Raw genomic sequence first — 11,170 nt, 5'->3', positions numbered from 1 at the left:
AATATTAGCCCTACCCAAAATGAGATTACGTTAAAATAAAATTCTTCTTTTTCTAAATCTACCTGAAAAAAGTCAGTGTGGAGAATTATTAGAAAAAAATTAGTGTAGAGACTGAGTTTTTTTTTCCACTGGAGTCAAGCTCTGAATGCATTGAGAATCTCAGGAAAATGTAAGATGTAGTCTGGGTAGTGATTTCCTTTGGGGCTGAGGGTCATCCTAAAAAGCAGGCTTGGTTGGAAAGGTTGATTACATACAGTGTGATTGTAAGCTTTATTCCTCACCCTCGCTGGTTACCAAAAAAAAAAAAAAAAAAAAACCACCACTCAATGTTAACACATTTCCAAACTCTCTTGGCATTTCACCATAAAATCCCATTACTTTGGGGAAGTCATTTCTTGGTAGTCATTCTGGTTGAAATGGCCTCCCTCAAAAAATCACACACAGAATATGTAGGGATTGGTGAAACCAAGGTATAGAAACTGGAACAGGAGAAAGGGAGACAAAATTAGAGCTGTATCAGCCCTATTTGGGCTAAGAGAGGAGGAACGAGCAACGGACTATGCCAGTGAGTCAAAGGCCCCTGAGGGGTGGGCTGGAAGATGAGAGTGCACCATCCACAAGTCTTGCCTCTTTCCTGGCTTCATTTAAACCAAGAACATCTATCTGGGTGAGGCAGAAAATTAATGACACCTTTGGTCCCCTAAATATGCTCTAGACAACTGACTATGTCAGAAGAAGACAAAAAGAAGAGAGGTTATCTAAATGAAGTTGGTAACTGAATTTTTTGTTTGGTATAGAGCTTTATACACAATTTTACCAGACATTTAATGTGAAATTCAGTTTTCAAAACAGCAGTTTCCATTGAGGCCAAGGAGTTCATTGAAGCCAAGGTAGACATTTTCTGGCCACATGTGTATAACTTTCAAAGCACTGTGAGAGGCACAGAAAGAAGAGGGAGACAGTTAGACAGTGCGAGTACATGCCTACCTGTAGCTTTCTCTGAACCAGACAGAGTGGACAATTTGGAAAGAAAATGCAGAGCCAGGAGTTAAGACAAAGAGAGAAGTTTTATGAGTTTCCTTCTTTCTCTTGCTCTTCTTCCTTTTACTTCTGTGACAATCCTGTTCTATATTTTGAGAGAGAATGTAGATCTCCCAGCTCTGAACTTGTCACAGCTGCCATTTCCCACTGCCAAGCACCTATGGATTTCCTATAAGCAGAGTTCATTCATTGTGAAAATTAGATAATTGAAACAATCTATCTGCTTCAGGCTGCTGGCTTCAGGGGTGACACTCACCCGTTGCCATGACAAATAATTTTCAGAGTGAGATTTTAGCCACCATAACTCACTGAACAATATGTTGTTGCCCTGTTCTGTTTATCAGGAAGAGGATCCTTTTTTTACAAAATGAAATTAATTAATTAATTTATTTTTAGTGGCTCCTGGAGATGATAAAACAACCTCCTAGCAATTCATCTTCCAACCAGCCTCTTCCCTTTTGCACTGTGATCCTCTCCCTTGCTCCAAAAGAAGACATGATAAAAGAGTGCAAGGCTATCGATGGTGCTTGTCTGGGTTCATTCAGTCATGCCTTCCAGGTGGCAGGATATTGATTATGGTATGGATCCTGAAGGGATTAAATCAGAGCAGGTGAGAAATCCATACCTCCTGTTGGCTCACAAATTTGCATGTGGCACCCTCATCCAGGGGTTAATTACATTTCTGTATCTTTCTAATCAGAAAGAAAAGTCTTCAAAGGAGAGGGGCACAGGCTTGGAATGATCTTCCTCTGAATTTCATAGGACTAAAAGCAGTCAGCAAAGCCAGCTCTGTGAAGCCGAGACCTCAGCTGCTGCTGATCTCTACCTAGTCTCTATGTCTGGAAGGTGTGTGGCCCACCAGATGCACTCAAAAAATACTTGCTGAACAAATAAATGAATGCTTGAGTGAAATGGCTGTCTCACTTCACTGCAGACACATTGAATTCTAGTGTCCTCCTCTTTTTCCTTTTCATCAAAATCTGCTTTTACAATTCTGTTTCTGTTTATGCATAAGTGCTTGAAAGCTTAAAGAAGCATTTCCCAAAGCATAAGCACAAGCACTTGCAACCTGCTCCATGGAAAGAAGGTTGTATGTTCACATGAGTTTGGGAAATTGTGCATGCTAGATTCTATTCTTGGTGATTGAAAATACTTACAGAAGTACTAAAGGCCCTTCCTCTTGCAGATAAAAAAATCTGGCTGGCACGGAGGAACTCAAAATTTCCTAAACTTGATTAATTCACTTCACTTTATTTTATTCAATGAGCATTAATGAAACATCTATAATATGTCAGGAAATGGTCTAGGTACAGGGAGTAAGCAGTCAGGTAAGTCTGTGCCCTGTGGAATTTACATTCTAGTGGGGCAGACAGTGAGTGCACAGTAAATAAACAAAAATCTGATGTATCAGATCATGATTAGTACTATGGAGAATCATAAAGAGAGGAGGATAGGAAGGCTCTGACGGGGAATCGCCCTTTAAGAAAATTTTTGAGACAGGGTCTCACTCTGTCATGAGGTTGAAGTACAGTGGTGCAATCATGGCTCACTGCAACCTCTAACTCCTGGGCTCAAGCAACCCTCACACTTCAGCCCCCCAAATAGCTGGGACTGTGGATGAGTGCCACCACGCCCAGCAGGAGTTGCCATTTTAAGTTGAGTGGTTAGTGGTTACTTAAGGTGATGTTTGAGCATAGACCTGAAGGAGGTGAGTGAAGGATCCCCTGGGGGAAAAGACATTCAGGCGAGGGAAGCAGCAAGGCAAAGGCTCTGAGGAAGGGAGATTTCTGGAGCATATGAGGAAACCAAGATGGCCAGCACAGTGGGTAGATCCAGGATGGGAAGAAATAAAGGAGAAAGGTCAGCGACGTGACAGTGGAGGGGCTAGGTTGCATAAACTGTATTTAACTACAAAAGTGCTTTCCTTTTTCTTCAAGTACAATCTCTTAAAATGCTGACTGAGAAGTGCTGCCCTTGCTGTGAATCCTCTTTGTCCTCCTGCCCAGTAAATCACACAATTAAAAAGAAAAGAAAGAAAAAATACATAAGCAAGAACCTGTTTCCTCATTTGTAAAAGGGGAAATATAATATTATCTTCCTTTCAAAGTTATTTGAAGGATGAAATAAAATAAATTTTATATGATGACAGATATGTGGTTACGGCTCAATAAATGTTAGATCTCTGCATCCTCTCTCCTTCTCACTTCGTCTCCCACAAACCTCATTGTCAAGCTGCTGTCATCTATAAGCACCAAGTGCAGAATCAGAAAAGTCATACCAGGCCGCGCGCGGTGGCTCATGCCTGTAATCTCAGCTCTTTGGGAGGCCGAGGCGGGCGGATCAGGAGGTCAGGAGTATCGGATCAGGAGGTCAGGAGTTTCACCAACGTGAAACTTGCAGATAAAATCTGGCTGGCACGGAGGAACTCAAAATGTCTCTACTAAAAATACAAAAATATTAGCGAGGCGTGGTGGTGGGCGCCTCTAATCCCAGCTACTCAGGAGGCTGAGGCAGGAGAATCACTTGAACCCGGGAGGCAGAGGTTGCAGTGAGCCGAGATAGAGCCACTGCACTCCAGCCTGGGCAACAGAGTGAGATTCCATCTCAAAAAAAAGTCAGAGCAGAGCAACCACTGAAGGTGGACAGAAACAAACCAAAACTGTAGTGTACCATATGCAGTCGGTTTCACTAATTAAAGATGAGGAGAAAGAAAAAATTCCAATGCCAAAAGAATGAAGAGTAGACGAACCAGCAGGGATCAGGGCTGTGGGCTGTGCACACGGCTCGGTGTTTCAGGACAAGGCACAAGGGGGCCGCAGGGCGCCGAGAGTGAAGATGGCGCCTGGCATTTCCAGAGAGACTTCTTGGAATGGGGAAGGTCAGAGGTGTCTGAGGGATTCATGGGAAGATGATTGGGCATTTTTGACATCTCATATTGAATAGTATTAAATGCCCTGGCTGGAAATGTGGGTATATATAGCTTCTGACAACAAAATATTGGCAAACTCAGGTGAAATTAGAGTTTCTGTTTCCTCATATCATAATGAATAAATTATAAGACTCTGTCAATCTGATAGTTATGAAAATGTACCTCATTGATATTTTACTCTGTATCTCCCCAATTAATGTCATTGAGCATCTTTTCATGTTTGTTGGAAATTGGTGTTTAATTCATTGACATTATTGAGGTTACTTATATGCCTGCTCTGATTTCTTTCATGTAGTGCTTCCATTTTATTTCACTCTTGCTGTATTGATAATTATTTTTATTGTTGCCAGTGTTTTGGTATTACAAGCAATATTTCAATGAATAATCTCCCATCCATGTCATCATGTACATGTTTGGGTATATTTGTTAGATAAATCCCTAGAAGCAAATAGCTGGAGCCAAAGTATGTGTATTTATAATAATTTTTAGGAAATATATTTTATTTTATTCTGTAGTAGGCAATAGAAGAACATATTATATATTTTTAAAAGTATCAAAGGGTTAAATTGTGAAAATTAAGTCTTCAGTCAACCTCTTCTCACCTAGCCACCAGTAAATATTGCTACCAGCTTGTTAAGAAATCCCTCAGAAATATTCCATACATATATAAGCAACTGTGTACATTGGAGAATTTCTTTCATCTAAGTGGATTTGTGTTTTCTTCTGCATTGTAGTTTATAGAAAGGCTATATAGCTCTTGCCAGGACACTAAATAAAGCAGAGACGCTAGGCTTTGATGTGAATGTTTCTGATAGGAACGTAACTCCTTGTTATCTTGTCATTTACTATTAGCCATTCACTGTCATCATGATGCATGTCACCAACAAAGTGATTATTTCTTTAATTTCAGAATGCTTAACACTTCACTCTGGAGGGAAAGCTGGCTGTCAATATGAGGCCGTTGCTACACATTTTTCAACTTGCTTCAGTCTGGATTGGTTGCTTTCTCTATTTGGTACACAAAAGTTATTCTGGGATCCTTTGTTGCCACCATTTTGGGAATTTTCTTTGCTTCTTACTTTTCTTCCTCGTTTTCATGAAAACTTCCAGTAGTTTTTCAGAGAAAGGTGTGTATAGGAGATAAACAACTTGAGATCTTCTTAGTTACAAAATGTTTTCAATTTATTTTTATTCTTGACTGATAGTTTAGCTGGGTATTAAATTCTACCCTGGTGATTGTTTTTCTTCAGACTTTGAAAGCATTAATACAGCGTCCAAGGTCACTTTTGAGAACTCTGAAGACAGTTGTCTTAGTTTCCTTTTATCTTGATGTGTTTAAAATGTTCTAATGTCTCCAATAAGCTAAATTGTCACAATATTATGCCTTGGTTTATTACTCATTTTCCTGGGTTTTTTTGAGACTTTTCTTTTCTTTTTCTCTTGAGACGGAGTCTCACTCTGTTGCCAAGGCTGGAGTGCAGTGGCTTGATCTCAGCTCACTGCAACTTCCTCTTCCCACTTCCTGGGTTCAAGTGATTCTCATGCCTCAGCCTCTGGTGTAGCTAGGATTACAGGTGGGCACCACCACACTCAGCCAGTTTTTTCTTTTTACAGTAGAGACGTGTTGTCATGTCTTGTTGGTCAGGCTGGTCTCAAACTTCTGGTCTCAAGTGATCCGCCCACCTCAGCCTCCCAAAGTGCTGGGATTACAGGCATGAGCCACTGCACCGGACCTTGTGAGACTTTTCAATATGAAAACTGTCTTTTAGTTTTGGGAATTTTTTTGAACTAGTTTATTCACGATTTCTTCTATCCATTTTCTTCATTTTCTCTTGCAGGAATGGTTATAACTTAAATTTGTTTTTCTGGGTTGAATCTTTAGTTTACTTACCTCTTCTTTCTTAGTTTTATGTTTGTACTCTATTTTCTGGAAATTTCTTCAAGTTTTTTTTTCTCTCTATAAAGTTTTGATTTCTGCCACCGTACTTTTGATTTCTAAGAGTTGCTCTAATTTGTGTTCTGAATTTTCTTTTTTAGAACATCTTGTTCTTGCTTCATTTGCTTCAGAATTAACCATCACCCTCTCTTTTATCCTCTTTATAGAAAAAATGATCTCCAGATTTCTACTTGGTTTGTGAGGGTCCATGATTGAATGATATGGAGTTGGAGATGATATTTAGAGACATGATTACTTCTTGACTTGATTCTTCCTCATTTTAAGTGCCCCCTTTCACTGCTAACTTCATAAATATGTGGCGCTATCAGTTCCTGCAAGTTTTGAGGATTATCTGGTATAAATTAAGTTGATTTTTTACATTATTCACTGTAGATTCAGAACTTTGCTGTCTTTCATTAATTTTCTTTCCAGGTTCCAAAATATTTTTGCTTTTGCTACTTTTTATATTCTCATTCTCTTTGTGGTTATACATCTTTTTATCCTTTTGTTTTAAATTTAGAGATGTTTTAAGAAGGTGTTATGACTGAATGTTTGTGTTGTCTAAGTTCGTATGTTGAAGTTATAACCTCCAATGTGATGGTATTTGGAGGTGGGAACGTTGGAAGGTAGTTAGGTTTAGACAAGGTCATTAGGATGAGGTCTCAATGACAGAATTATAATGTCCTTACAAAAAGAGAAAGAAAAAACAGGCATCATTGTCTTCATGTGAGCATACAGTGCAAAGACTGCTATCTGTAAGCCAGGAAGAGGCCCTCACTAGTAACTAAATTTCTAGCACCTTGATCTTGGACTTCCCAGCCTCATAGTCTACCCAGGACTGTGATAAATGAATGGCTGTTGTTGAAGCTACCCAGTCTATGGAATTTTGTTATAGCAGCCTAAGCTGACTAATACAAAGGATGTAAAATTAGATTTGTATTTTTAATCCACCATCTTAACCTGGAACCTCCTTGACATGTTGGTTTTTTGGGGAAGAGCAGGAATTGAGGAAAGTCCAGAGCATAAGATACTGCTGAAAGGAGAACACTAAAATATGGTTAGGGTAGGTGCACCTGGGGAATCTGGGAGAAGCATGAATACCCTTGTTATCTTTCAGGGATGAGAAAGAGCAACGGGACTCACTGAGGGTAAGTATCACCTGCTTACTAAGAAATCAAAGTATATACTTATACTAAGAAATCAAAGTATCAGCCTTTGATTTCTTAGCATTTTGGAGGGAAGGTATGGCTTTACAACATGCAGAAAAGTGAGGGGGACAGGATGTTTTCTGCTGTGAAGATGTATCAAAGACAACTCCATTGCCAGTTTTAAGAGGTAGTGGCTAAATTTAAAATGGGACGTATTCTGTGTAGGCATGTGCTGGTAATGAATGGCTCAGCGTGTAATTGCACACTTCCTTGTGGCATATTTTTAAGTATTGTATTTGCAGATGACCTTTTACAGAGGTAAATTGCAATAAGGAGCTGCAAGTGCCACATTTAATAATGCTTCAGGGACATTATGAAGAAAGTAACAGTTATTATTCGGTGATCGCCTGCCATTATTAACTTACAGGCAGGTTACTGAGCAGTGACCAAAGCTCAGCAACAGATGTCTCCTCCAGCTTTAAGAACTGATCACAACTAGCCACGGCATATGCAAGATGTTAAGGGAAAAAAGTAGAAAAAATAAGGTAGGAAAAGAAAAATGTCTGGACTAGGAAAACCTAAATTACTCGCCTTAAAAACATATTGATAAATGTTTCACTTTTAAAAAGACGCAACGATCTTTGAACTGGCCTGAGGTGTAGGGAATCCTAGGTCTGTACCTGAGTTGGTTCATTTCCAGTTTTCTCCATTGCGTACACTGAGGGTCATTTTTCTGGAGATTTCCTATTTAGCTCATCTCACATACAGTAACTAAATTAAAATATCACTGGCATTCTTACTAGTGAAAAATCTTGAAGTGGCTCTTTTTTTTTTTTTTTTCTTTTTTTTACTACCTAGAGAATGAAGTCAAAATTCTTTGATCTAATCCTCAAGACTCCATAGTGTGAATTTTGCAAGGCAACACCCCCGACTCCCCACTCCTTACTTCTAGGGTTTTCTGTTTAGGGCAGATTGCTGTCCTTTTTGTCTTTTAACGTAGTATGTTCATTCCCAATTTCCTACTTTTGTTGTAACATTCTGACCTCCCTTCTGAATTATTCTATCCCAGGCATCAACAAACTTCTGTAAAGGGTCAGCTACTAAGCATTTTCAGCTCTGTGGGCCACATGGTCTCTGTTGCAACTACTTGATTCCATTTGCTATTGTTGCATGAAAGCAGCATAGATACCATGCAAACAACGGAGTGGGGCTGGATTCGATTTTTGGTTGTTATAGTTTACTGACCTCTGCTTTAGCCTCCTGAATCCTGTTGTTCTTGAAAATCCCAAACTCCATGAACTCCCTGAGACTATCCTAACACATCATCTCGTCACGTCCCTGAATGTGCCAAGACTTCCACATCATTGCCTTCAGAGTTGCTGCCCAGTCTCAGCCTGGCTAGTGTGCTTCCCTGGCTTTTTTTTTTTTTTAAGGGTTTTCTTTTTCTCTGTTTCCTGGTCTTATGTCAGAAGCTGAACCAGGACTGGAACTGAGGGTTCCTTTTTTTGTTTCTCTCTTGTCTTTCCTATAGTATTTTCTTTACCCTCTCATGATGCTTAAATATATCACACTAGATCAAATTAAAGGCAGTTTAAGAGCTCAGATCACTACTGTCCCAAGTCCATTATTATTAGTTATCAGTTCAGCTTTCTTTCCTCACTTACATCAGACCCAGAAAGACACACAAATATAATCTCCTCGGGGTTGCCAAGGATTGGTGCAGAGATCAAGTCAGAGATGGAGGTGTGGAAAAATTTAGGTAAAGATCTCTCTCTTCCTTTCATCTTCTTTCAATGAAACACCACCAACAACAAAACAAATATGAAGTACACAAGAAAATCCTCGCTAATCTATTTTTGAAAGAATGCTTTTCTTCTATGCTTTCTCCTGCCACCTGAGAGATAAAATGATTGAATTAATGAATCAGTATAGATCAATAGTAATCATGGATGTGTTTAGTCAGCCCTGGGTTCTTTGCAATTCTGGGTTTCTAATAAAATATTCAGGCTTATTTTCCCAGTCTGAGTTCTCATATTTTTATGTGACATCTTGAGTATTTGGACTCAGGTAGTAACAAATGTTATATCTGCTGGGTGAGATGTTCAATGTGAGTCATCATGGCCTGGAAAACCTTACGGTTCCATTTTTCCTTTTAGCAAGCTTTCCAGATATTCTATGAGAACTTACAGAAAATAAATTTCAATAGAGACATCCACACCCACAAGGTTTAAAAACATGGAGCATAAACATATGAGAGTCAACATGATTTATTCTTCATTTTAGCTATTAGATAAAATGTGAATATGAAATTAGCAAATTAAATTAGATTGATATCTCGTCTGGTTAGTAACATAATAATAATAGTTCAGTGAAGACTGTTAATAATTTTTATACCCCATATGACTAGTTCTTGTTTATAAGATGGCCTCTAAGGAAAGGAAATGCAGAGCCATCCATTACCAGCAGGCAGAAAGTGTGTGACTTTTTAAGCACCCAGTGGTGTCGATGGGTCACATTAACACCCGATTAGGCATCCATGTCATCATTAAAGTCACAGAGACAGGGTGCGCCCTACAAGAAAGATAACTGTTATTATAATCGTTAGAACAAGGCGTGAGAATCTCTCATCTGACATCCTCCTGGGTGTTTTCTATCACAACTCCCACCTGCTACCTCACTTCTTATTGTATCATTACTTAGAAAAATGATGGTAGTGTGACTTGAGGTGAAGCCTTTTGAATTTTCATTAAAAGAAAAAAAAATCATTATAAAAACCATGTTATATATTCAGTGATACCTCTCTCACTTTTTCTTACTTGAAAATGACATGAATAATTTGGGAAAAATAAACTCATTATGTCATACTGGGATTTCAATATTAAATTATATTATTTTGAAACCATATGAAACTGCCATTTAGACAGTCAAAAAGAGTTGAAAATTAGCAATTTCATATGGTTCAACTTAATAAGAGCTGTTACTCATTGATCATTGTTTGTGTCAGAAAAATCTATGAAAAATATCCTTATTTCCTTATTAATCTTCATAATCATCACAAGTAGTGATAGTAAATCTCCATCAGTTCCCATCCTCCTACCTTTGCCAAAGTCACCTCACATGGACCTTCTTAGGCAAATGAAGTTTCAAGATCAGTCCTCCATCCCATTCCCTGCCCTTCACTTCCTACACTATCCCTCTCTTACAATTGCCTCTCCGAAGCTCTCTTTTATGGAAACGTTTGTGATGGTACTGCCTGAGACACAGGCATTGTTATCACACACGCTTAACAGATTGGGAAATGGAGGCTTAGGGAATCAGGAAGGAAGAGAATTAGAGCAGAAATTAAGCAGGATTTGAACCCAGGTCATCTTGGCTTAAAATTCTGAGCTTCTTCAACAGTTGCCATAGTATCTCTATGCTTGATGACTCAATCACCTGATATAAAGCACGTGAAGGTGACCAAATTGCTAGAATTAACCCTATTCATATAGTCATGTCAGATCAGTAGAAATATTACTTTGTCCTTGTCCTCATGTAATGTCAAAGATCGATGAAACCTCAGAAATGACCTGATGGTTCAGTGTCCCTAGGGGAATTTGCTGCAAGTGAAATATTCCAGACCCCTTCTCCGAAGATTCTGAATCTAAGTCGGGGATGAGTCCACAAAGATTTACTTTTCTATAACCACGTCAGGTGAGCCCAGTGAGAAACTTCAGGAAAATCTTGGATAAATGTTAACCTAGTCCAATTGCCTTATTTTATTTATTTTTAAAAAATGTTTTTCATTTAAAATTTTTTTCTTCAGGTCAGATGGGTAATGTGCCAGTTTGAGGGTGGCACGTCTCACACACGTGCGTGAACACCCACTCATCTACGCTCATGAACTACAAAAGGATCGATTGCCTTATTTTATAGATGAAGAAAGTCATTTGATATGTGAAGCTACTTAATTTACTGCTCTGTTGGTACCATTGGTACTAGGACTAAATTTGGGTCTCTAAACCCATAATCAAGTGGACTGATTCCTAAACTTTAACCACAGGCCCCAGAAATGCAGGTGTAGTGAGCATTATTAAAGGTTAAATAAATAACAGGAGTCACACATGCAGTATTTAT

General features: G+C 38.9%; 1 pseudogene; it reads right to left on the bottom strand.

Annotated features, from left to right (window-relative positions):
• Positions 1–10,858: 10,858 nt before the first annotated feature.
• LOC123568196 (small nucleolar RNA U13) lies at positions 10,859–10,950 on the bottom strand (annotated as a pseudogene).
• Between the last annotated feature and the right edge of the window lie 220 nt (positions 10,951–11,170).

Source organism: Macaca fascicularis, chromosome 12, assembly GCF_037993035.2.
Source record: "Macaca fascicularis isolate 582-1 chromosome 12, T2T-MFA8v1.1".
Lineage (NCBI taxonomy): Eukaryota > Metazoa > Chordata > Mammalia > Primates > Cercopithecidae > Macaca > Macaca fascicularis.
The sequence above is the reverse complement of the archived record's forward strand: the minus strand, read 5'-3'. Positions and strand labels throughout refer to the sequence as shown.